Genomic DNA, 27,451 nt, shown 5'->3' on the forward strand with positions numbered 1-27,451 from the left:
AGTGCATCAAGTTTTGTATGTTGTAAAGGAAATAATAAAAACAACAGAAAAGCAAAGCAAAATATTTATGCAAACATTAAATCACAAATGTCGAGCATGGGATAAACAAAAAAAGGGAAAATTATCTAATCTTGCTAAATAGTTTAGGTCTTTAAATGCCCTAGCCTTTCTCACTGTCAATAATCACCCCTATTTGTGTAACCATAAGTTCTTCAAGTTACTTTTTGACATAACATTAATGTAATCATATTGGGGATGAATAAGACTCTATTGAAGGTATTCAACCATTATTGTACCTTACAACCTTAAATATTCACAGCATATTAGTCTGTTTTGCCCTAACTTATCCATATGCTTGAAATTTGTCATCTACACAAATTGCTCGTCATTGCGTTGCTCCCGTTCTTTACCAGTTTTGCTAATCACTGTCCTTAAAATGTCATTATAATTGTTTTGCATTTCTTTCCTACATTTATTATGTACTTTATAATTCTTCAGTATTATTAAAACCATAGCTATATAATTCTTGCTACAAAATTCTTCCTGAGTAAACTGTATTTTGTAGTAGCTTAGTTGTAAGCTTTAGGATTTTTCATTTAGGTAAAGTTATCAAACAGTCCTGAGTTATCAAATAGCAATATCTAGTTATGCACGTTGGCAGCCATCTCCCACTTGAAGAAACAACTTGTGACTTTCCTGTGACCTTTGAGTTTCTAAGAACTATAATGTCTGGTAATTTTTTTTTTTTCTATAATAAGTTTATCAAATTTATTACTGTGAGTGTGAGAATCACATCTGTTTTGATAGTTGTTGATGCTTTGGACAAGCTCCCCGGTGTCTAAATTCAGTCCAAATAGATTGGTACCAACTTCATCCTCAATGCTTTTTTCAGCCCAGAATACAACTGGCCATTTGCTAGTGCAACCTTGAATGATAAACTATGTTTTGCTGTCCTTTTTAGAAAGAATTCACTCTTCTTTATACAGTGATGAGTCACCTGGAATACAGGAAGATACAAACATAAGTAATGAATAAATTGAGGTAAAGGACATATCTATCTACTTTTATCTGCAACGTCACTTCAAGATGGCATCAAACCAGAAATGTTGTCAAACTAGGCTACATAAGGGGGGCAAAATTAGTTATTGAGGGTCTATTTTTATTATTTAGGAGTTTTCTTTCAGACAGACATAACTGATTAATATTCCTACACCTATAGAGATTATTTTATATACCTGTGTTTTGTTGAAACTTTTAATTAGTTATTTCCTTAAGAGTCTATTATTATCATTTAGGAGTTTTCTTTGAGCATGACATATCTGCTTGCCCTAACATTTTTATTTCTTATTAAATTCATTAATATTCCTACACTTAAAGAGATTATTGTGGTTCTTATATACCCCTGTATTGTTGAAACTTCTGCTTATCAACAGGTGATGTTCATAACCAAAAATTTGTCCTCTAACTACTGGTATCAATTTGGCAGATGACACTTGAATACAAAATGATACAGTTTGCAGGCAAAATAGTACCATTCCTAATGATGGATTTCCCCTGCTAACCTACTGGGAACAGACAAATAATCCAGGCTTGATAATCCTTCAGATTGAGACTTGAAATACCTCACATTCCATCGTAGGTTCAGATCCTCCTACAGTACTATAATGTACTCTAACGATCACCATACTTGGGGGAAAGAAAAAAATCCAGTACTACAATAGATGCATTTAGTTTCTAAACCATGGATTATATGCAGATAGTCTAATTCTACCAGTTACAAGATTTTAATTTTGCTGACTTATGGCCAAGGTCTTTCAGTGTCAAGGAAGAAGGGGGGGGGGGGGGTTTCCGCCAGTGGCTATCATCTGCTAAATAAAATGATTATGCAATGTTAATGTGTTATCAACACCTGAATGCCTAAAAAGAAATTAATGGCTCATCGCAAACAACACTTAAGAGTTCACTTTGTCAGAAATTTTCTTAAGCCACTCCTTGAAATTGGTCTAAAGGCGATTCTGAACCTAGGGTTGCAAATAAAATTTATATCTTAATTGGCAGTTAAAGAAAAATCCACCTAGAGGGTATTCATTGGACGGTAATTTTATGGTGCTAGTTTCAACAAGATTTTCAGTTTGGTTTGTATATTAATTTGAGAACATGGCAACAAAAAGGTTCAAAATGAAATAAATGAACATTTGACAAAAAAAAAAAAATATAATTACTTGAAGGGAATTATGAAAATTTATTGGAGCAAATTATAAATTCATTATTGCAAAGCTTATACATTACAATTTTACTAATGAAGAATGTTTTACTAATGAAGAATGTGAGAGCTAACTCTACAGTAAATTATATAATTTAAGCTAAAAAAAAAAAAAATTGAGGTAGTTTTGCTAGTATACAAGAAATAATCAACTTCCAGGATTCTTACCTGTATTCAGATGCCTTGTACTATAAAAATCTCGATTGAATTCAGACATTACAACACAAATCTTGATTGAATTCAGATATTACAGCACAAATACTGAAATTAAAACATCGGACATTAAATGTTCATGAAATTTTTCAAAACTTTACAAATAATGTTTCGGTATTTTTCTCGCTTACGAGCAGTCCACTGCAAATAGACCCTAGTGTTATATAGGTATATTCTTTTGCTTATACTTCTCTTATTTTCCCTCCCATGGTAATGTATACATGGGTAATAAATAGGAAGCAAATGAGCTATTAGTATGTTAGGTTTCCAGACCTCATAAAAAGCCTTAATTAAACTGTTCCCATCTACTTGTCATTTCAAATCTAGAGAAAGTTCAAAATTTTTCTCTTACAAAGGTTTGCATGTTATAAAATAGCATCATCATTGCAATACTGTTATATTTGCTGTAAATCAAGAGAAGCAATAAATTAAAGTAGTTTTATCCCTTCGTAATTCTCACTTATTTGACCCACGAATATTTGAGCAGTCCGCACGACTCGCCTGCTAATTTGTCAAATTTAATTTCTAATACCAATTAACCCTCTAGATTTTTTTCCAGACTTTATGTAGCTTTTCAGATTATTATGGTTCTCAAGGTGTCTTTCAATTTCCCAATATTGTCATTATCTTACATTCAGGGCAAAATAGCAGACTCCTTTTGTATCATTTAATGTGAATGAGGCAACATTTTTTCATGTACTTAAGCTTTTATTTACATTATTTATTTGACATGGTCTTTTTTTCAAATACAGTAAAGTTTTCTATTATTTAAATACAATCTTCCATATATACAAATACTGCCCTGCCAATTGCTCATTGATACTTCAAGACAATCTCCCTTTCCCCAGAATGTAAAATAAATTTTATTTAATTTCCGGTGATAGCCATTATTCTTTCCAATATGATAAAAATGGAAGAAATATTTAACACAACCAAAGCCTGCCTTATTATTATTAATTTAATATGTATATGACATGTAAGTTCTTTTCTTCACTGCCTGTTTGGAAAGCTAGTTTACAGTACTGTACTGCATATGGTTTACTGTATAAGTATTTATTACAGCATATGCAATTTTTTTTAAATGGCTCAAGGTTAAAAGTTAATAAAAAATAAAAAGGCATCCTAAACAAAGAATACATAACTTTGTTAATGATATATGTGATGAGGTATAAATTAGTTTTGAGAGCTGTTGATGTAGTTTTAGGGAAACACTGCCAATTATTTACTGTAAATGGAATACACTTCAACTTGTGTACTCAACGGTTAATGGAGGTTTAAAGACCAGCGTTTTATTATTCTTTTAATCTGTTTGAAAGTAGGTACTGTGCCATGTGATGTTTTCTGAAATAATATTTTATCCTTTAATGTTTTCATACTGTAAATGAGCGTGATGAAAATATGAATAAGATTTTATGATGACGTAAAAGTGAAGTACTGTATGCTGTGTACATTTGTTTGGTTGCAAACCCTGATACTGTACAGTATTACCTGAGAAAATTTTTCTACATAAAATTATTTCTAGGGTGTAATTACATAAAACTATAACAATGAAAAAAAGATAGGTTGTGAGTTTACTGCATATATATGTAAATAAACCAGTTGCTACATGTACATTAAATTTTTTTCTTGCATATATACAAGTGAAAAACAATTGTCTAAAATAAACCCTGAAACAATGAAAAGAAAAAAAAACTTGTGAACCAGAAAATTGAATTGGTGGTAACGAAGTGTTCTGTATTCAGAAGGTGGCATTTACTTGTATTTATTCTCAGAAAGTAGTTATGAAAGGTAGTCTTTTGTTGACATTTTATTGCATGCCACACTGATTAGTTGAAATGACAAAACATCACTTCATTGTGCCTGTGTTTGTACCTTAATTTAACTTAAACTAAGCCAAAGACTCTTACACTGCCAATACACTTATCCAATATATTTGAAAATAAAACTGAACTGCAGTAACACACTAGGACAGTGATTGTGTGGACAGTATTTTCATTAACCATGTGACAACAGTTGTTGAATTTTGAATGACTAAACTATACTGAATGTACAGAGAGTTGCTTTTTTAAACAATTTGTATGTTTTGTAAATTTACTGCTTGGTCAGGGCCATCACAGAAATTGCTCATACTTTTGTAATAAAAATGAATTACCCAAAATAGTTTCCAATAACCTTTAAATGAAAACAATTTATTCAATTTTCTAGGTCAGCACTGTACAAATTTTGCATAAGTGCACTGGATAAGATTCTACCAAATTATAATCCATACTACCAAGATTTCTGCCTTGCAATATAATTGTCCAAAAGAATGCCTAGGAATACGAGAACATTAAAAAATCTTACTAATGTCAAGTGCTTTTTTAGCACACAGCCAGCCTAGCTTGCGTGTATTAGAGAATAGTGCAGGCATATATGCATCATCATCTCCGCTATAAACATCAGTACTATTCCTATTTTACTATGAAAAAATCAAGAAAAATGCAATAATCCGCCTGCAACAAAGAAACTAAAATAGTGGCCCTTCTTATCATAAGCACTTGTGTGTCTAGTTACTTTACTAGTGGTAGAGTTTTCTTCGGTAGAAAGAAAAAATGCTCAGGACTGCTCCAAAGACAACAACCAGAAGTTTGCAGTGTCATGATATGACGCTGATTGACCATGTCCACCTTCCTCTTCAGAGGTCTGGAAATTGACGCCAGCCTCGTCTGGGCACTGGCGTCATCCGAAGATGACGAAAAAGTTTTACCTCACCTTACCTATGATGAAGGTGAGCGTCCTGGGAAGCGTCAATAGGTATGCGCTCAAGGAGGCGTCTGCTCGGGAGCTAAAGCATCTCATTTCCTTTGTCGTTCGACATTCCTTCTCCCAGGGGATAGAGAGCCTGGAAGAAGTTTAAAGTCGACATTCCTTGGAAGAGGTCTATGGATGAGAAGAATGACAGGTCCTAACAGACGCACCCTCTATTTGAGGGGTGGTGCTTAGACCAAAACAAAGAGCCCAAAACTGGAAAACTTCCTCCTATACACGAACCTTCAGGTATTGCTTGAAGTTCGGATGGATGAGGATGTGGAAGTCAGCATCCTGGAGGTCTAAAGAGACCATCCAGTAGACCTTTCCTACTGCTGTAAGGACTGATTTCGATGTCTCCATGGAGAACTTTGTCTTCTGAACGAAGGCGTTGAGAGCAGTGACATCCAGAACCGGACAATAGCCTCTTTCTCCAAAAAGAGAGATATTTGATGTTGCTTAGCCCGTCTCTTTGGCTCCTCTCTGTATTTGGCAGAGGTCTATCGGGGTAACTAATAAAGGAGGTTTCACTAAGAAAAAGATTTCGCATCCATCCTTTAGTAATAGCACAGACCAAAGGTCTGCTCCTCTCCTCTCCCAGGCTCGCTAGAAGTAGTTAAGTGTGGCTTCTACTGTTGTCTGTGTGGTTTGGAGAAAAAGTATGCAGAAACTTTCTTGCTGATTTAGGAACCAAAACCTGTGTCTTTGACCAACTCTTGAGGGAGAAGAGAAGAAGAAAAAAGGGGGGTGGTGCAAAGTTATCGTGCTTCATTGCCTGCATTCCTTAAGAGACTCAGCAATCCACCCAGGGGCCTGTAAAAGTCTCTGTGGGGCTGCCAACAGGTCCTCGACCTTAACGTGGCTAGACCTCTACCTTTGCTATCCTGGCATACCTGATAAGGAAGCTGGCTTCACAGGTCTTATATGCCTCATTGCATCCAGTCTCCCATCATCCCCAAGCCCTAATAGATGATCGAGAATTTTTCTGTGTACGACGACTTCTCTCACAAAGCTGGTTGTACTGCAGCATTTATTGCTCAGGGTTTTGATGGAGGCTCAAACTCAAGACCCCAAAGACCTAGATCCACAAGCACACAGCAAAAAAGGGTACATTGTCTTCTCTCACAAAAGCATTAATGCATTTCCTGCTGCTCCAGCTGAAAGTGTTGCCAAAACCACACAAAGACTCAACCAAGATGCCTTCTCTCACAAAGGCAATTGGGCTCTTTATGCTGCATTGAGGACGTGCTATTGCAGTGCCCTACCAGCACCATCTTAGTAAACAGAGACTCCTTCGACGCCTTCCTTAGCGAAACCTCTGAAGGCGGGACGAGGAGCAGCAGGCACAAAATAAATTGGAAACTCTTCAGAAAAAACTCTCATGAGTTTCTTAAAGTCAACTGAAGGAAGAAGGATCTTAGGAACTTCTAAGAGAATTCCACTAATAGATAAATAGGGGAAAAGAGATTGTCAATCCCTTCCTCCTGCAAGTCTCTAACCGAGATAGAGATGTCTTGTTTCCTAGGAGTCAACTCCTTAAGGTCCTGAATTCTGGACTCAATGCTTTTAAAGGTTTAATTGTCGCCCTCCAACAGACACCGAGAGTTAGTTCAAGCGGGCCTTGGTCTGAGAAAATAATATTTTTCCAGTTAATATTTATTTCTGTATCTTTTAATATAGCACCTGGCATAACAATGTTCCAACGCTATACGCTCACGGTCATTACGATCGGAACTAAGGCGTTCACGATCTCGACATTAGGCCCAACTGTCGTAACCACGACGTCAGTGTCTTAATGCTCGATGAAACGTGTAATTGCTTGACGCTCGGCGTCACGTCTAACTGCTTGATGCTCCGCGTCATGCTCGACACTCGACGTCAAGTCTAACTGCTGGACTCTTGACGCCATGCAACTGTTTGACGCTCGATGTCACCTCTAACTGCTAGACACTTGACGTCAAGTCCAACTGCTGGGAGCTTAACGCCATGGAACTGCACGACACTCGGCGTCACGTCTAACTGCCTAACATTCAAAGTCAAGTCTAACTGTTGGAAGCCAGACGCCATGCAACTGATTGACGTTCAGCGTCACGTGACTCTCGGAACAATGCCGTTCATGATTTAAATGCTCGCGATCTAGACACTCGCGATTAAACACACTCGCAATTCAGACGCTCGGAACTATGCCGTTCGCGTCTAGAACGGTCGATCATCTAATAAGAGAGACAAAGAAGTTGCACTAAGTTACAAACATCATGTCAAACTCTTACAGCAGCATTAGTAGCTATCTGTCCAAAGCCCCGCGTTCAGCGTTATATAACACTTTTACCTTGCCTTACCTATGGCGAGGGCAAGCGTTCTGGGAAGCGTCAACAGGAACGCTCGAGGGGACTTCTCGGGTCTTACAAGATGCTCGGCGCCAAGCTAACGCCACTCGTTTCCTTTCGCCGATCGACATTCCTTCTCCCAGGGGTTGGGGAGCTTGGAAGAGGTCTAAGGCTAGGATAACGACAGGTCCGAGCAGAAGCACCCTCCAATGTATTGCATAAATTCACTACACTAATTTAGCACTAAAAACTTGCACTTTTAAACTCATTCACATAAGACCAAAAGTAGATATGCCCATTGTGAGAGATCTTACTAGGGCTTGAATGAGAATGCAATAGGTATTCTCTGAATCCTATATGAAATGTAACAAAATACTTTATATAAAATATTAAATGAACAGATATAGGAATAATGTATATATATATATTATGTAAACAACCCTTATTACTTAAGGGTTTCCAATAAAAGATGATTTGCCACATCTTACAATTGGAACATCTATATATATCATACGAAAAATATTAGTATTCTCAATAACGAAAAAGTAAACAAAGATACAAAGAATCGTGAGACTAGATCGATTGTCATGAATAATACGTAGTGTAAAATTAACTACGCTAGTTTTCTTTAACCTCTGAAAATAGATTATCTAAAGAAAATAAACTAAAAGGAAAATATTCTTTTAAATAACATATTCCTTTTATCTTATACCAAAATAAAAAAAAAGCAAACAACGATACACAGCATTGTGGGACTATATCGGTTGTCAAAAATACTACGTACTGTAAAATAAACTGAATGCAAGTTCTATTTAATCTTTGAAAAAAGATCAAAGATTATGTAAAGAAAATATACTAAAAGGACAAATATTTTATTAAAATCACATTTCCTTTAAATCTTAAAAAACTTAAATACTTTGGTTTGTAAGATAGTAATCACTTATCATTCTTTGTAGAAAAAAAAAGAAATTGCAAGTCATACTAAATAGTCTTACATCATATGACTGTGACATCATAGAGTTGGCGGATTGTTTCCTTCCGCCATTGTTTTTAAGAATAGGTTTAACAGTAGGTTGGAAAAACTTCTAATCCTAGCTTTTAAACTATGAACCTTCGCAATCAAATACCAAAGAAAACAAAATAAGCGAATGCCAATAACCAATTTAGAAGTACATCACCAAGATAACTGATAAAATGACAAATTTGTATTTTTCCTAACTATACAAACCTTAGCTATTTAATAGTGGTATTACTTTCGTCGTAGCTGAAATGACGAGCCATTAAAATTTAACGAGGATTTACTACCCACACTGCTAGTTAGTAGGGGTAGGGGAGGGTAGCTTGCTAACTCCCCTCACACACACACCTGTGCTTGAGCTCACTTTGTTTGGAGGTAGGACTTCAAGGGGGATAGGGCTGGCGGGCAAGTTTGGTTAAATAGCTAAGGTTTGTATAGTTAGGAAAAATACAAATTATCTACGAATTTGTCATTTGTTCCGTAACTGACATACAAACCACGCTATTTAATAGGGGTGACTCACCCATTAGGAAAGGTGGACGTCCCAGCCAGTCTGGCATTTTGGCTTTGCCCGGGGGATTGTTATTTGAGTGTGTAAGCACCCAAAATATAAGGAGCGCCTGCACCTCGCTAGAACCTTGCTACACAGGGACTGCAGCCTACGCAAGGTGTGTGTGAAGGTATAATAAAGTGTGACTCGCCCTAGGAAGTTGTTCTGAAGTTCTTTAGATGGAAACTTGTAGACTAGGACTTTCCCAATACCACCTCGTCAGGGTATGGAGACGTAACAGTATTAATCTTAATACTACGAACACAAGGAAGCATGGTTTACCTGCAGTGGTTTGAGGTCAGCTATGCAGAGAACCCAGGATGCTGCTTTCCCCAAGGGAGGGGATGATGAAGAAAAGAATAAGGGCCAGTCAAAACTTTTCATTCATGCAGACTAAAACCGGGTAACAATGCCCTCAACCTTCTGCTACTTGTCCAATAAGGAGCTTGAGGTTTTAAACCAGCTGTTGTGCAGCCACCACAGGGCCGATAGAGAACGTATCGAGCCTCCTGTGGGTCACGTCTTGCAGGTAGTGGGCTGTGAACGTTGTTTGACGTTTCCACACTCCCGCTTGAAGAACCTGCTTCGCTGAGAAATTTCATTTGAAGGCCAGGGACGTAGCTACGCCCCTGACATCATATGCTCTAGGGCGACGTGACGGAGGCGGATATAGATTCAAGGCCAGGTTAATGACCCTACGAATCCATGCAGAGACGGTGTTCTTGGTGACCCTCCTCTTAGTCCTCCCTGTGCTGACGAATAGTGCTGGCACATGAGGATGGACTGCAGCTGTTCTTTTGAGGTATAGCCTCAAGCTCCTTACTGGGCTTAGTAAGAGATGGTCTGGGTCATCTGTTACAGAACGGAGACTAGAAATCCGGAAGGAGTCGAATCGAGGATCCGCCACTCCAGGATTCTGAGTCTTAGCAATAAACTCAGGGACGAAGCTGAACATTACCTCTCCCCTTCCCCTTGAATGGGCGATGTCATACGAGAGACCATGAAGTTCAATGACTCGCTTGGCCGAGGCCAAAGCTAGCAGGAATACCGTCTTCCAGGTTAGGTGGCGATCTGATGCCTGGCGTAATGGTTCATAGGGAGGTCTCTAAAGAGACCTGAGAACTCGAACCACGTTCCCTGGGAGAGGTCTCACTTCCAACTGAGGGCAGGTAAGTTCATAACTACGTATGAGTAGGGAAAGTTCTAGCGATGAAGAAATGTCCATTCCTTTCAACCTGAAAGCTAGACTTAAGGCTGAGCGATAGCCTTTCACTGCCGAGACTGAAAGGCGCATTTCTTCACACAAATACACGAGGAACTCCGCTATTGTTGGAACAGTGGCATCGAGTGGAGAGATATCCCTTCCACGACACCAACCACAGAAGACTTTCCACTTTGCCTGGTAGACTGCTGCAAAAGACTTTCGCATGTGTCCAGACATCCTGACAGCAACTTGTTGCGAAAATCCTCTCTCAGAGAGGAGATGCTGGATAGTCTCCAGGCGTGAAGTCGTAGTGAACCTACGGCTTTGTGGAAGATGTCGGCATGTGGTTGTTTGAAAACATTGTATCGTGGAGGAAGTTCTCTTGGTAGCTCCGTTAGGAGTTGCATAAGGTCCGGGAACCATTCTGCGTGATGCCATAGCGGAACTATGAGGGTCATTGAAAGATTGACCAATGTTCTGGTCTTGTTGAGTACCCTCCTCATCAGACAGAACGGGGAAAGGCGTAAACGTCGATGTTGTCCCACCATTGTTGGAAAGCCTCTTGCCAGAGAGCCTTGGGGCCTGGGATGGGGAACAGTACAGCAGGAGCCTGAAGTTCAGGGCCGTTGCGAAAGATCTACAGTCGGAGAACCCCGCAAAGTCAGGACTCTGTTGGCTACTAGATGACCCAAAGACCATTCGGTACTCACTATCTGAGATGCTCTGCTCAGACTGTCGGCAAGCACATTCCTTTTGCCTGGAATGAAGCGTGCCAATAGTGGTATCAAGTGGATTTCGGCCCATCTCAGTATCTCTACTGCTAGATGGGATAGTTGCTGCGAAAAAGTACCTCCTTGTTTGTTGATGTAGGCCACTACTGTGGTGTTGTCGCTTATCACCACCACAGAGTGACTTGCCAGGTACTGTTGGAACTGTTGAAGGGCCAGGAAGACGGCCTTCATCTCTAGGAGATTTATATGGAGATACTTTTCTGACTCTGACCAAAGGCCTGAGGTCTTGTGGTGCAGCACATGGGCCCCCCACCCTTCCTTTGAAGCGTCCGAAAACAGCATCAAATCCAAGGGGAGGACGAGAAGATCCACTCCTTTTCGTAGGTTCTCGTCTGCCACCCAACACTGGAGGTCTGTCAGTTCCGCAGGTTCTATGGGGATCTGGACGTCCGGGGAATCGTAACCTTGATTCCACCGGGACTTGAGTCGCCACTGGAGGGATCTCATCCTGAGGAGACCGTTGGGAACTAGACTAGCCAGCGATGAAAGGTGACCGAGGAGACGTAACCACGATTGGGCTGGAAGTTCTTCTCGTCTGAGAAAAGGACTTGCGACCTTCCTCAGCCTTGCTATCCTGTCGTCTGATGGGAAGGCTTTGTGGAGATTGGTGTCTATAATCATGCCTAGGTATACCAGTTTTTTAGCGGGAAGCAGTGAGGACTTCTCGAGATTTACCATGATCCCCAGATCTTGGCAAAGTCTCAGAAGTTTGTCTCAGAGTTGAAGAAGGGATGACACTGAGTCTGCTAGGATTAACCAGTCGTCCAGATAACGGAGGAGACGGATGCCAATCCTGTGTACCCACGATGATATTAGGGTGAACACTCTGGTGAAAACTTGAGGTGCTGTGGAGAGACCGAAGCACAGCATCTTGAACTGGTACTTTTTGTTGTCTAGGCTGAATCTTAAGTACTTCCTTGAAGACGGATGAACTGGGATCTGGAAGTACACGTCCTTTAGGTCCAGTGTACACATGAAGTCTTGTGGTCTTACTGCTAGTCTGATCGTGTCCGCCGTCACCATGCTGAATGGAATTTGTTTGACCCTCTTGTTCAGAGCTGAGAGGTCGATGACTGGTCTCCAACCTCCAGACGCCTTCTTTACAAGAAAGAGTCGTCTGAAGAAGCATGGAGATTTGTCGAGGACCTCTTAGATTGATTGATTGATTTAAAGTTTTCCGGCATCCTGACATCTAAGGTCATTGACGCCGGTAACATTTAATTTATGTATACAAAAAATAAAAAATAAAATAAAATGAAAAATAAAAGAGAATTCAATTAAAATCATAAAAGTTGAATGTCATAAAAGTCAAATATTTTTCAGAAGACCTGCTTCTGAAATAAATCTAAAAATGCCACTTGCATGGTAGGACACATCATTTCCAAGAATCTTGGCAAGGATGAACCTGCCACCCTCACCTTGAGCCTCAAACAAATATCTATTCCTTAAGTTGTTATAATTGGGGCATTCGGTCAACAAATGCCTTACTGTTAGAGGTACTAAACAGTCGTCACAATACGGTTGCTGTTGGCCCTTCAGCAGAAACTCGTGTGTCAACCGAGTGAGACCAATACGGAGACGACAAAGAGACGTCTCCCATTTTCGGGGCATCGTATTATACATCCAAGGAGATATGTCATTTGTTACCTCTCGCATTTTATTCCCATCTAGGCTATCCCATTGCTGTTGCCATTTATTGCAAACCAATTTCTTGATGTCAGGTAAGAAATCATTACAGGGAATGGGATACCTTCTTGGCAGCAACTCGGATGCAGCATTCTTAGCCAGTGAATCTGCCTTCGCATTCCCAGACACACCTACATGTGCTGGAACCCAACAAAATTGAACTGTTGTACCTCTCCGTCCAATAATAAAAAGCCATTCTAAAATCTTTAAAACTAGAGGGTTATTAGAATTAAAAACTTCTATAGCTTGAAGGACACTCCTTGCATCACTAAAAATTGTAAAATTACCCTCCTTCTCCAACGCTATTTTCTCAATAGCGGTTAATATGCCATACAGTTCGGCAGTAAATATGGAAGCGGTCAGAGGAAGTGCACCTCTACAATTAAAACCCTTACTATGTACTCCAAACCCAACGCCAGCATTAGATTTGGAGCCATCAGTATAGATAAAAGTTGATCCTTCATGTTCTTTAACATGTTCATTAAAAAGAGACCTGGCTTCTAGGTCTGACATATTCTTCCTATCTCCAATAAAATATTTACAAAAAGATATCTCTAGGACCTCTTAGAGAGCGCCTTCTTCAACAGGGTCTGGACTTCTGCCCGAAGGGCTTGCCCCCTTGCCGATCCCATGGCAAGGGAGCTCAATGACAGTGGATTCGTCGTCAGGGGAGGTAGAGATGTTGTGAACGGGATGCGATATCCTTGACTGATCACAGAAATCGTCCAGGAATCGGCCCCAAGTTGCTTCCACCTCTCTGAGCAACTTTGTAGGCATCCCCCCACTGATGGACTGGCGTTTGTGGCCTCGGCTGCTCCCTTTAGGATTCTTGCCTCCCCTGGAGGACTTTTTGCCTTTCCTATCCTTGACAGGAAAGGGCTTAGACACCACGGTATTCGCTGCTGTCGTCGTTTTAGCAGTCTTGGCTGGACGGGACTGCTGTGGTGCTGGAGGCTTATAGGGCTTAGATGTTAAAGCCCTATGAAGGAGGGAGTCTTGATGAGACTTCCTCCACCTTTCAGAGGCCTGTTCCACATCCTTAGGCTCAAACAGGATGGATCCCTCTAAAGAGGAATGTCTGAGCCTATTGATCTCAGTGCTAGGGACCTTCTGAGAGAATCTCTCGGCTACCGCATCCCGACGTTTCAGGATGGTGTTTGCCCACAAGTTCGAGACTTGGTGGGCCAGAAACTCGATCGTGCGAGTACCCGAGAGAAGGAAAGTCTCCATAGCTTTCCTAGTACATTCTTTGGAGAAGTCCTCAGAACGTATCAGGATAGCTAAGGTCCCCAGCCAGATGTCGAGCCACGAAGTGGCTTGCATAGCACACTTCGCAACTTTCTCCTGGTTAAGGGTTTCGGTTGCCGAGAATGAGACCTGCTGGTTGGAGTCTCTCTCGCGAGGGACTCCCCTGGTAAGCTCTTCAAACGAGTGGTGAAGCGGAAGAGTTAAACAAGGCTCCTCAAGGATCTCGAAGTACCTGGAAGGAGCTTGTTGGTGGCACTGGAACGGTTGGAGGAGGACATCTCGGAGAGCTGTACAGCGATCTTGTCCCTGGTACTCTTAACCCCCTGAGACCAGGGCAGAGCTGCACTGGTCTTGGAAGGTTTCTGAGTACCGAAAACACTGTCCGAGACCGTGTCCTTGCCCTCTCGAGGAGGGATCTCTGGGTCGAAAAACCCGTTGAGAGCCCTCAGAGTCAAAACTTGCCAAAACGCATGTTCTGACTCTTGATGTTCTCCTCCTGAAGTAGAACTTGTAGCTAAGTCTCCTGTCCCCAAAGGCTCTTCTTGGGGAGAGTCGCGGACGTTCTACGAGTGGTTAGTTGGCTCCGTCCTGGTCATTATAGAGGACTTTGGTAATGTCTTAGAGTCCTTAGATTCCTTCCAGGGAAGGATGTAGGACTATCATTGACGAAGATGTCAAGTTCCTTCCAGTTCCCACCTGAGAAGACACCTCAGCACGAGGAGAGGTTTTTCCCCATTGGTGCAATGGGGGAAAGTCTCACCTCCCGTGATTCCCTCAGGACAGGGAAGGAGATAGTCTGGGGAACAGAAGGAACCTGCCTCGAAGGCTTACGTGGAGTCAATTTAGCCCTTGGAGAAGTTACCGCGTCTGGAACTCCTCTTTTCCTCTTCAAAGGGGTAGAAACAGCCAAGGATCTGTGACCTAATTCAGAGAAAACAAGCTTGAACGCCTGCGTAACGGCTCTGATTAGTGCACCGAACCAGGGCTGTTGGCTGACCGACGCGCTGTCCGATATACCCTTCGAAGGGACAGGAATTGAAGGATTCCTGGGAGGAGTTCTCATTGGTGGGTTTGCCTGGAAAGGCTTAGAGATCCTGGACACCTCTAGATGTTTCCCTTCCGCCACAATGCGCGCTGTTATGTGCTTGCGGGGAGGGGAATGAGGCGATGGCGACCTTGCCGTGCGTAGCTCAGCAGTCTCGCGCGCAGGAGGATATTGACGCTCGCGCAAGGGAGCGTAATGGTGATCGCGCGAGGGAGAATACTGAGAATCGCGCGCGGGAGACTGCTGATGCGCGTGGGAGACTGTAGGCATACAGGAGCGCGTACGGGAGACTGTTGGTGAGCGCGCACGCGGGAGAGTATTTGTGCGCGCGTGGGCGCGCAGGATCAGGGCGTTGAGTGCGCAGGCGAGCGTTCACGTGAGCCTAAACCAGTCATAGGGCGCGCGTGCAGGAGAAAGACCCCTAGCGCGTGGGCGCGCAGTTGAAGCCTGTGCTGCTCGTGGGCGCGCGTCAGAATGAGGGCTCGCAACTGCAGGAGAGGATGGGCAAGGGCATGCACGCGTATCCTCGTAGGTGCGTGCAGGCGATGGTGCGCAATGGCGAGAGCTGGGGCGCAGGCGAGCGCTGGGGCGATGGCGAGTGCTGGCATGTGGGAGAAGTCAACCTAGCTGACTTCCCAATAGTGCCCAGATCAGAAGATCGTGGGCGCGCAGGAGAGATGACTGCTGGGCGTGGGCGCTGGCGCGCAGCTGGGTGTGGGTGTGTCTGCGCAGGCAAAGCCCGGCGTACAGGATAAAATGGGCGCGTATGCTCATGAGTGCGTGCATAGCGCGTAGAAGAGCTGAGCTCCTGATGGGGTGTATGCGCGTTGGCGCATACGCCCTTGATGCCCTGTATTAGGGTTTGTTGACGGGGCCTGACAAGCTACACGAGCGTGAAAGTCAGGTTTCGTTGGCGCGTAGCGCGCATCTGGATCCAAGAAGGGTGACTGCAGGTCAGCAGGTCTGTCGGGTGGAAGGTCGACGTGTCCTTTGAAAGGACGATCTTCCACCGAACGAGATCGCGAACGATCCGCAGAAAGGTCCAGGACCACAAGAACAGTTGGTGATCGATGACAAGGCTGCTTTGCGGGGGACTGCAACGAAGATGTTGAACCAAAGAGGCGCCTCCTCACCGCAGGTGAAGGAAGGCCTTTCTGGCAAAGAGGGAGGCGAGCCTTGCGACGAATGCGTCCTCTGGGGGCCGTAGGATCAGCAAGCTGACCTTCTGCAGTCCTCCGAAGAGGTGTCTTTGTAAATGAACTCCCCTGAGGGGTAGAAACACCAGCAGGAGAGACTGTTGGACTTAGTTTCTCCCGCGTTGGTTGAACAGGACTGGGAGAAACTAAGCCGTCAGCTACCGTAGTGTTTGAAGAGGCAGAGGTGATGGGTGATACCGCATTGGATACCTCTGACACCACAACGTCGACAATCGACAGAGGATCAACCTCTGTCGGAGGCGGCGATTGCTTGACAGCGGCACCCAATTGGATGTAGTCAAGTAAGACCTCCTTGGAGGGCGAACCCTCGAGCCCCAAGGAGGACCAAAGCTGAAAAAGAGGGATTAGCGACAAATCCTCCCCCGGGGGGAGAGGTGGAGCTGCTTCGCTAGGGGAAGCAACGCCATCTCTTGAATCCTGAGTTTGGTAAACAGTACAACGGCCTACGATACCACTCGACGGTCTCTCAAAAGAGACCGACTGAGTGGGAGCTTCGGAGGAGGTTTGAGCAACGGAAGAAGAGGCCTTGGGTTTTTCTCCTTTCAAAGAAACCTTCAAAGGTGAAATATGACAAATTCGTAGATAATTTGTATTTTTCCTAACTATACAAACCTTAGCTATTTAATAGGGGTTATTACTTTCGGCGTAGCTGAAATGATAAGCCATTAGAATTTTAACGAGAGTTTACTACCCCACCGCGAGTTAGCTGGGGGGTAGGGAGGGTGGCTTGCTACACCCCACCCCCCACCCCCCCTCACACACACCTGTGCTTGAGCTCACTTTGCTTGGAGGTAGGACTTCAAGGGGGATAGGGCTGGAGGGCAAGTTTGATTAAATAGTTAAGGTTTGTATAGTTAGGAAAAATACAAATTATCTACGAATTTGTCATTTGTTCCGTAACCGACATACAAACCTTGCTATTTAATAGGGGTGACTCACCCATTAGGAAATGTGGACGTCCCAGCCAGTACTGGCTTTGGCTTTGCCCGGGGACTCATTATTTGAGTGTGTCCGCACTCAACAATAAGGAGTCCCTGCGAACCTTGCTACGCACGGACTGCGGCCAACGCAAGGTGTGTGTGAAGGTATAATAAAGTCCTTTAGATGCAAACTTTAGGCTAGGACTCTCCCAATACCACCTCGTCAGGGTATGGGGACGTGACAGTATTAGCTTAATACTAGGAACACAAGGAAACATGGTTTACCTGCAGTGGTTTGAGGTCAGCTGTGCACAGAACCCAGGATGCTGCTTTCCCCAAGAGAGGGGAAGAGGAAGAAAAGAATAGGGGCCAGACAAACCTTTTCATTCATGCAGACTAAGACCGGGTAACAATGCCCTCAACCTTCTGCTACTTGTCCAATAAGGAGCCTGAGGTTCTAAACCAGCTGTTGTGCAGCCACCACAGGCCTATAGAGAACGTATCGAGCCTCCTGTGGTTCACGTCTTGCAGGTAGTGGGCTGTGAAGGTCGTCTGACGCTTCCACACCCCAGCCTGAAGAGCCTGCGTCACTGAGAAATTCTTCTTGAAGGCCAGGGACGTAGCTACGCCCCTGACATCATGTGCTCTAGGGTGTAATGACGGAGGAGGGTCTGGATTCAGGGACAGATGGATCACCCTGCGAATCCATGCCGAGATGGTGTTCTTGGTGACCCTCCTCTTAGTCCTCCCAGTGCTAACAAACAATGCCTGCACCTGAGGACGGACTGCAGCTGTTCTTTTGAGATATAACCTAAGACTCCTTACTAGACACAGTAGGAGATGGTCTGGGTCATCTGTTACAGAACGAAGACTCGAAACCTGGAAGGAGTCAAACCGAGGGTCCGGCACCCCCGGATTCTGAGTCTTAGCAATAAACTCAGGGATGAATTCGAACACTACCTCCCCCCCATCCCCTTGAATGGGCGATGTCATATGAGAGACCATGAAGTTCAATGACTCGCTTGGCCGATGCCAAAGCTAGTAGGAACACCGTCTTCCAAGTTAGGTGGCGATCTGAAGCCTAGCGTAATGGTTCATAGGGAGGTCTATTAAGAGACCTGGGAACTCGAACCACGTTCCATGGAGGAGGTCTCACTTCCGACTGAGGGCAGTTAAGTTCATAACTTCGCATGAGTAGGGAAATTTCCAGCGAGGAAGAAATGTCCATTCGTTTGAGCCTGAAGGCTAGACTTAAGGCTGAGCGATAACCTTTCACCGCCGAGACTGAAAAGCGCATTTCTTCCCGCAAATACACGAGGAACTCCGCTATTGCTGGAATAGTGGCATCGAGTGGAGAGATACCCCTTCCACAACACCAACCACAGAAGACTTTCCACTTTGCCTGGTAGACAGATGCGGATGACTTTCGCAGATGTCCAGACATCCTAATCGCAACTTGCTGCGAAAATCCTCTCTCAGCAAGGAGATGCTGGATACAGTAGTCTCCAGACGTGAAGTCGTAGTGAACCTACGGCTTTGTGGAAGATGTTGGCATGTGGTTGTCTGAGTAGATCGTGTCGTGGAGGGAGTTCTCTCGGAAGTTCCGTTAGGAGTTGCAGAAGGTCCGGAAACCATTCCTCGAGATGCCATAGCGGAGCTATGAGGGTCATTGAAAGATTGACTGATATTCTGGTCTTGTTGAGCACCCTCCTCATCAGACACAACGGGGGAAAGGCGTACACGTCGATGTTGTCCCACCGTTGTTGGAAGGCATCTTGCCAGATCGCCTTGGGATCCGGGACTGGGAAGCAGTATAGTGGAAGCTTGAAGTTCAACACTGTCGCGAACAGATCCACAGTCGGGGAACCCCACAAAGTCAAGACTTTGTTGGCTAGTAAATGATCCAAAGACCACTCAGTACTCACTATCCGAGATGCTTTTCTCAGATTGTCGGCGAGCACATTCCTCTTGCCTGGAATGAAATGTGCCGATAGTGGAATCGAGTGGACTTTGGTCCATCTCAATATCTCTACTGCAAGATGGGATAGCTGCTTCGAAACGGTACCTCCTTGCTTGTTGATGTAAGCCACTACTGTGGTGTTGTCGCTCATCACCGCCACAGAGTGACCCGCCAGGTATTGTTGGAACTGCTGAAGGGCCAAGAAAACGGCCTTAATCTCTAAAAGATTTATATGGAAGCATTTTTCTCATTCTGACCACAGGCCTGAGGTCCTGTGGTGTAGAACGTGGGCTCCCCACCCTTTCTTTGAGGCGTCTGAAAACAGCATTCAATCCGGGGGAGGACGAGAAGATTCACTCCTCTTCGTAGGTCTGTCACCCACCACTGGAGGTCGTCCGTTCCGCAGGTCCTATGAGGATCATGACGTCCGGGGAATCGCAACCTTGATTCCATCGGGACTTGAGTCGCCACTGGAGGGATCTCATTCTGAGGCGACTGTTGGGAACTAGACGAGCCAAAGATGAGAGGTGACAGAGGAGACGTAACCACGATTGGGCTGGAAGATCTTCTTGTCTGAAGAAAGGGCTTGTGACCTTCCTCAGCCTTGCTATCCTGTCGTCTGATGGGAAGGCTTTGTAGAGATTGGTGTCTAATCATGCCTAGGTATACCAGTCTTTGTGTGAGAAGCAGAGAGGACTTCTCGAGATTTACCATGATCCCCAGATCCTGGCAAAATCCCAGAAGTTTGTCTTGGTCTTGAAGAAGGGATGACTCCGGAGTCTGCTAGGATCAGCCAGTCGTCCAGATAACGGAGGAGACGGATGCCAATCCTGTGTGCCCACGACGATATTAAAGTGAACACTCTGGTGAAAACCTGTGGTGCTGTGGAGAGACCGAAACACAGCACCTTGAACTGGTATTCCTTGTTGTCTAGGCTGAATCTTAAGTACTTCCTTGAAGACGGATGGATTAGGATCTGGAAGTACGCGTCCTTCAGATCCAGTGTACACAAAGTCTTGAGGTCTCACTGCAAGTCTGACCGTGTCTGCGGTCTCCATGCTGAACGGAGTCTGCTTGACAAACTTGTTCAGAGGCGAGAGGTCGATGACTGGTCTCCAGCCTTCAGACGCCTTCTTTACGAGAAAGAATCGACTGAAGAAGCCTGGGGACTCATCAAGGACCTCCTGGAGAGCACCCTTCTTCAACATGGTCTGGACTTCTGCCCGAAGGGCCTGCCCCCTGCTGATCCCATAGCAAGGGAGCTCAATGACAGTGGATTCGTCGTCAGGGGGGGTAGAGATGTTGTGAACGGGACGCGATATCCCTGACTGATAACGGAAATCGGCCAGGAATCGGCCCCGAGTTGCTGCCACCTGTCTGCGCAACTTTGAAGGCATCTTCCCACTGGTGAACATGCAAGGGGATTGCCAATCGTAGCGTTTACGGCCTCGGCTGCTCCCTCTAGGATTCTTCCCTCCCCTGGAGGGCTTCTTGCCTTTCCTTTCCTTAACAGGAAAGGGCTTAGACACCACTGTCTTCTCTGCCGTTGTCGGTTTCGTGGTCTTGATCGGATGGGGCTACTGGGGTGCTGGAGGCTTATAGGGCTTGGATGTCAAAGCCCTATGAAGGAGGGAGTCCTGGTGGGACTTCCTCCACCTCTCAGCAGCATGCTCCACGGCCTTAGGCTCAAACAGGTTCGTTCCCATTACGGAAGAGTGTCTGAGCCTGCTTATCTCGGTGCTAGGGACCTCCTGATGGAACCTCTCAGACACCGCATCCCGACGTTTCAGGATGGTGTTTGCCCACAAGTTCGAGACTTGGTGAGCCAGAAACTCGATCGTGCGAGTGCCTGAGAGTAGAAAGTTGGGTAAGAATAGTCTGTTCATCATAGAAGGGGTTAATGGATTTTCCGATACACGCCTTTAAGCCAGGGATGGAGTTCATCTCAATTACGATGGAAATTTGAAGTTGGCGCAGTGAATGGCTGACTTTTAGTTGAAGTAAAAGCCTAAAAGTAAAGTTTAAGCTGAGTTCTAGTGTCAAGTATTTACTCTTTTTGTTGTCCTCTCTAGGCTCAATTGGTTTTGTAATGTCAGGATTTTTTGTATACCTGTACTGCTGTTATTCCTAATACGGAAAGGAGCAGTATCGGTCTTAATTTATACTGTATTCATTTAAGCTTAGGTTAAGTTAGTAGCCTTTTCATGTATATAACCTGTTGATTAGCCTAGTTTTGCTATTAACATAATAAGCTGTATTTTCATTAGGAAGTAAGTGATGATAACTTGCTTTGCATTGACTTGATTAAGTTAAGTTTCAATTTTTCCTTGGGTAATTTAGTATTAGTTAAAGGCATTGTTCAAGATGGATGAGACTGAAATGAGAAAGTTAATTAGAAAGCGGGCCTATGTTAAGGGTTTAATAACTCTTGATATTAGGAAGATTGACTCTTTAAACGATGATCAAATTAATGGTCATTTGTTGCAAGAATTCATTCACAAAATTGATGCTAATTTAGTAATACAGTATAGCAGAATCTCGAGAGACCTGCGGGCGACGGTCGGGAGGGATTGCCCTATTCGCCTGCGAGGTCGTTAACCGCGCTGGCGATTGTCGGAGTGCATAGCACATATCCGGAACAGGCTGTTTCGGATGCCGCGGGTTGCGAAACGGCATGAGGAACACCCACAGTTGCCTTGAACACAGGCACAGGGCGCGTAGCGGGAACTGGGCGCGACAGATGAGCGTCGCACGCGAAATCGTCGGCAGCAGACTCGCGCGATTCCAGAGGGGGCTGTGAGCGCCTGTGCGCTGACTTAGCCATCTCCGGAGCCACGTGTTGAGTCGGCGTGCCACGTGATCGCGTTGGAGAACGCGCGGAAGCTGGAACAATAACTGCGCGTGAATGCGCATCGCGAACCTCCTTTACAGCGCGCGATGGAGAGCGCGTGAGCGCTGAGGATGGAAGACGCGATCTTCCCCTGTAGGGCGCGACGAGTCTGCAGGAACCTGTGGGCGCGTGCGCCGACTCTGGAACCTTTTGGACCGCGCGTGAAGTGACAAGAACCGGGGGCGATCGTGCGTCGCGCTTTCCCCCTATAGGGCGCAACGAGTCCACAGGAACCTGTGGGCGCCTGTGCGCCAACTCCGGAACTTGTTGGACCGCGTGCGATGGAAAAGGAACTGGGAGTGAACACGCGCTGCGTTTTTCCCCCATAGGGTGCGGCGAGTCCGTAGGAACCTGTCGGCGCCTGTGCGCCGACTCAGGTACCTTTGGAATCGCGCGCGATGTAACAGGAACTAGGGGGGCGCGGCAGCGTTGGTAAAGGTGGGCGCGTGGGGGCCTTTGAGCGCTTGCGCGCTGCATCAGGAACAGTTGTCGATGAGCGTGGGCGCGCAGGGGATCCCTGGCGCGTTACAGGATCAGAGGCGCGAACGCCTACCGGTGAGCACTGAAGCGCTTTGTCAGCAACATCAGGAACAACAGCAACGGGCGCAGGCAGAGCCTTACGCTTAGAGACGAAAGGCGCAGTTTTGCGCTCAAGTCCCTGAGACCCCGAAGGGCCTGGAGACTGTGCAGTGGCAGACTCAGGGGGCGCGTAAAGCGCATCAGCAGCCTTTGACGTAGATGGTTGAGGAGACCCTTGTCCCGAAGGACGACCATCCTCCAACGGGGAACGCGAACGATCCCCGGAGAGGTCTAGGGTGGTAGCTGGCAGGACAGGAGAGCGGAGAGTCGTCTCCTCCGCAGAGGATTGTGGGGACGACGAGCCTTAGAGGCGCCTCCTAACCCCCTTAAAGGGAGAAGGAAGGCCACTACGGCGAAGGGGAGGGTGAGCCTTCTGCCTTATACGCCCACGAGGGGCCGTGGGATCAGCAAGCTGACCATCAAGGGGCCTCCGAAGAGGCGTCTCTACCAGAGAACTCCCTCGAGAGGGAATCTCAGTGAAAGGAGACCGTAGGACTCAGCTCCTCCCTCGAAGTGTGTTCGGAGGGAGAGACAGAGCCTTCAGTTACCTCAGCCACAGGAACAGGTGTTTGGACAGATCCATGGGATGTTTCCGAAACAACTACGTCAACCACAGACAGAGGATCTATTTCCGCTGTAGTTGACGATTGTTCGGCGGCCGTACCCCGTTTGACCATGTCAAACAGGGCTTCCTTGGAAGGCAAACCCTGTAGCCCCAAGGAAGCCCAAAACTGAAAAAGATCCTTGTTAGACATAACTACCTCCTCCGAGGGGGGAGGGGCAGCCGCCTTGCTATGGTAGGCAGCGGCCTCTCCCTTACCACGGGATCGGTCAACAATATCAACATTACGGTCTACGCTACCGCTCGCCGGCCTCTCAGAAGAGGCCGCCCGAGCGGCAGCTTCGGAAGAGGAATGGGCAGCGGGAGAAGAAGAGCTAGGATTTTCTCTCTCCCGAGAACTTTCGGAAGGAGAACGATCCCGTTTAGCCTTCTTCTTACGTCGCCGGGCAAACCTCCCCCACTGGGAGGTAGACCACTCCCTACACTCAATACACAAATTAGCACTATCACACCGTTGGTCCCTACACTGAGGGCATAAGGAGTGCGGATCCGTCTCCACGGCCGACATAAAGGTTCCACAAGGGCGGCCGGGAAGACCAGGGCAAGTGCGCATGATGATAATAGAGGCCAACTTCACACACAAACACTGCAAGAAAAAGCAAACAAAAAATTATGGCAATCAAAGAAAGGAGAGCGCTGACAGGTCTGTCGTCTCCCTGAGCCAAAAGTAAAGTGGCCGAATCACCGGTGTGTGTGAGGGTGGAGGGGTAGCAAGCTACCCCCCCCCCCCCCCCGCTAACTAGCGGTGGGGTAGGAAACCCTCGTTAAAACTTTATGGCTCGTCATCGGCTGTGCCGAAGTAATTAACCCCATGTAAATAGCGTGGTTTGTATTCAGTTAAGGAATAAACGGGTTTCCATTACATATTTTCAGCAAAATCTTTCCAATTATCTATAAATACACCAAGTAGGTTGGCCATGGCACCAACCACCCGTTGAGATACTACCGCTAGAGTGTTATGGGGTCCTTTAACTGGTCAGACAGTACTACATTGGATCCTTCAATCTGGTTACGGTTCTTTCCCTTTGCCTAAACATACACCGAATGGTCTGGCTTATTCTTTACAAATTCTCCTCTGTGCTTATACACCTAACAACAATACCAATAATTCTTCTTCACCCAAGGGGTTCCCTACTGCACTGCAATTGTTCAGTGGCTACTTTCCTCTTGGTAAGGGTTGAAGAGACTCTTTACCTTTGGTAAGCAGCTCTTCTAGGAAAAGGTCACTCCAAAATCAAATCATTGTTCTCTAGTCTTGGATAGTGTCATAGCCTCAGTACCATGGTCTTCCACTGTCTTGGATTAAAGTTCTCTTGCTTGAGGGTACACTCATGCACACTATCTAATTTCTCTTCCTCTTTTGTTAGTCTTTATAGTTTATATAGAAAATATTTATTCTAATGTTGTTACTGTTCTTAATATTTTTATTTTTCCTTATTTCCTTTCCTCACTGGGCTATTTTCTTTGTTGGGGCCCCTGGCCTTATAGCATCTTGCTTTTCCAACTAGGGTTGTAGCTTAGCATATAATAATAATAATACTGCACTCTAACAATTTTGTTAGGTTAGGTAGGGGAATAGTTTGATTAGATTGTATTGCTGTTTGCTTCCTGGTAAAATATGGTTTTTCAGGTATGAAACTACTTGGGAATTGCACGTAACAGCCAGTTCCATATGCTACTGGAAAAAAATCAATTAAGAACTGTTCATTTGCAGAAGTTTCATAACAAATTGTCACCCTAAGAAGAATGACGAGAGGATATGAATACATTAAAGGTTAAGATTAAAGGTGTCTGGCTTCAGTTCCAGTTCCATCAGAATAGATGCTCACCAGAATGTCAGCCGGGCAAGCTCAACCCCCCCTTGTGGTGCCCTACTACAGCAGTGGCCTCCCTAATAAACAAATTAAACTCACGGTTCCGGGCGGGGATCGATCTGCTGCCATGCCAATGCTAGGCAAACAGTTACCACTGGCTGGTGAAGGGTATAACCGCCATATTAGGTTGGGCAAGGTCAAACTGGAACTCATCACTGTTACTGTAACTTTCCTTACTAAATTAGGCTACATTGTCACGAAACATACATACGACCCATAAATACTGGACTTGGTGCGATTAACGCATATAATGACCTTTCAACTATATTACAATTACAGGCTTTTAAAACAAGAATCTGTTTCACATTATTTTTCAAGTATGTTCTTACCAAACGGACCTTTTTCTATAGAAAAAAGGGAGTTTTTTCCCTACCCCACAATACAGTACAAAAACACCATATTCCAAAGTAGCACAGCACAATTGGAGTAGAAACAACAGAAATAAAAATTCCCAAAATATAGGCTGAAGTGTCCCTGCCAACTAAGAAATTATGACTTACCATTCAACTGTAATAAAAAAGAATAATGCTGACTCCATATAACAGACATCACATTTTCAATACTTTAACATATAAAGCATTTCCAAGGACACTGTATTGACGTTCACAAGCTAACAGTTAATCTGTCTCACTACTCAGTAAGATTCAGTGTTGCCAGAGGAGTTTGTCTAAAAATCCCCAAAACTCATGATAAAAAATCCCCAAAACAACCCAAAAATCCTAATTTCCACAAATATATTTTCTTCTGATCATGTTGGCTCTACTAATATAGAATTACTCAATATAGTTCATATATTTGTAAGTAAATTAACTGCAACAATATAAAGGTTAACTCATCTTTGTTTCTTCTTCATAGAAATTTGTACAGAATATCCACATCAGACGTAAAAAAATCCCCAAATCTAGGGATAAATCCCCATATCTGGCAATACTCGGCAAGATTAGTCTTTGGTTAACAGAACAGTAACAAACTGTTGCCAGGTATGGAGATTTATCCCTAGATTTGGGGATTTTGGGTGTCCGATAGGGATACTCTGTACACCTTTCTATGAAGAAGAAAAAAAGGATGATTAACCCTTTATATTGTTGATATTAGTTTGCTTGCACTTATATGAAGTATAGTGAATAATTTCTATATTAGTAAAGCTTACATGATCGGAAGAAAATCTATTTGCGGAAATGAGGAATTTTGGGTAGTTTTGGGGATTTTTTTTATCACGAGTTTTGGGGAATTTTAGACTACCCCACCTGGCAACACTGCAAACAGTTCTATGTCGGCGGAAGAATACCATCAATATTTGTGTATTGAGAAAAGACATTATAGGTTGACAATGAGCCTGAATAATTATCAATTAATACATAAAAACATATATAACTGCATATGTAAAATTACAATAAAAGATGTTTGAATGAGAATATGCAGAGCGGTGGTGGATTTTCACAGCAAACGTATTCAGTGTAATAGGAACTACTTCATTCATAAAAAAAGTATTAATACAACTTATTTTACTCCAAAAAAGGGAATCAATCATAAATGACACAAAGTCATATTAGTAGCAGTCAGTGGCAATAGGAAATTGACTTATTATTTTGCTCTAGACATTCAGAAAAACATATTGAATATTGAAAAGGGAAAACGTAAATGGCGAAAAAGCAAAAACTTCATTTTGAAATTCTCCTTCGAAAGAGCAGACTCGAGATATCTATTTCGGCTATAACAGAAAGATGCAACGACTACTTACTAGCTCTATTGTATAAAAAATACACATGTGTGTGTGTGTGTGTGTGTGTGTGTGTGTGCCTAGTTTCATAGTGTATGTATGCATGTAAGACGAATCAATCCTGATCATATAATTTATATTTTTCATTATAATTTCTCTATTTCCTATCCGCACTGGGTTGTTTTATTCTGCCAAGGAGCCATTGTGTTTGTCGTGATTTTCACCAGTTAATTAAATCTGCCCGATGTACTGGGCGGATCGCAAGGCCTTAAGGGCAAGATTCCCAAAACTTAACAGGACTTAATTAAAATACGGCGATAAAATTTACAATTTTATTACAAAAATAAACTCTGATAAAGACAAACATTCTTAAGCATTCACAAAACTCACTGAAAAACAAGACTGACCCTAGGTAATGTAGCATGTGCTCTTCAAGCACAAAGTCCACACCGGACTCATTAACAAACTGAAAATAGTGCCAATTCGAATTCAATACACAACGAATCACACACCAAATATCCCTATTCTTATTTAACT

The 27,451-nt window shown here is 44.2% G+C and overlaps 1 long non-coding RNA gene across 1 annotated transcript; it reads right to left on the reverse strand.

Annotated features, from left to right (window-relative positions):
• Positions 1-775: 775 nt before the first annotated feature.
• On the reverse strand, positions 776-25,836 carry LOC137632492 (uncharacterized). The gene is made up of 3 exons (XR_011042047.1): positions 25,695-25,836; positions 2,432-2,524; positions 776-997 (listed from the first exon to the last, which is right to left on the reverse strand). It is a non-coding gene; the product is annotated as an uncharacterized lncRNA (long non-coding RNA).
• Between the last annotated feature and the right edge of the window lie 1,615 nt (positions 25,837-27,451).

The sequence above is a fragment of the Palaemon carinicauda genome, chromosome 41 (assembly GCF_036898095.1).
Source record: "Palaemon carinicauda isolate YSFRI2023 chromosome 41, ASM3689809v2, whole genome shotgun sequence".
Classification (NCBI taxonomy): domain Eukaryota; kingdom Metazoa; phylum Arthropoda; class Malacostraca; order Decapoda; family Palaemonidae; genus Palaemon; species Palaemon carinicauda.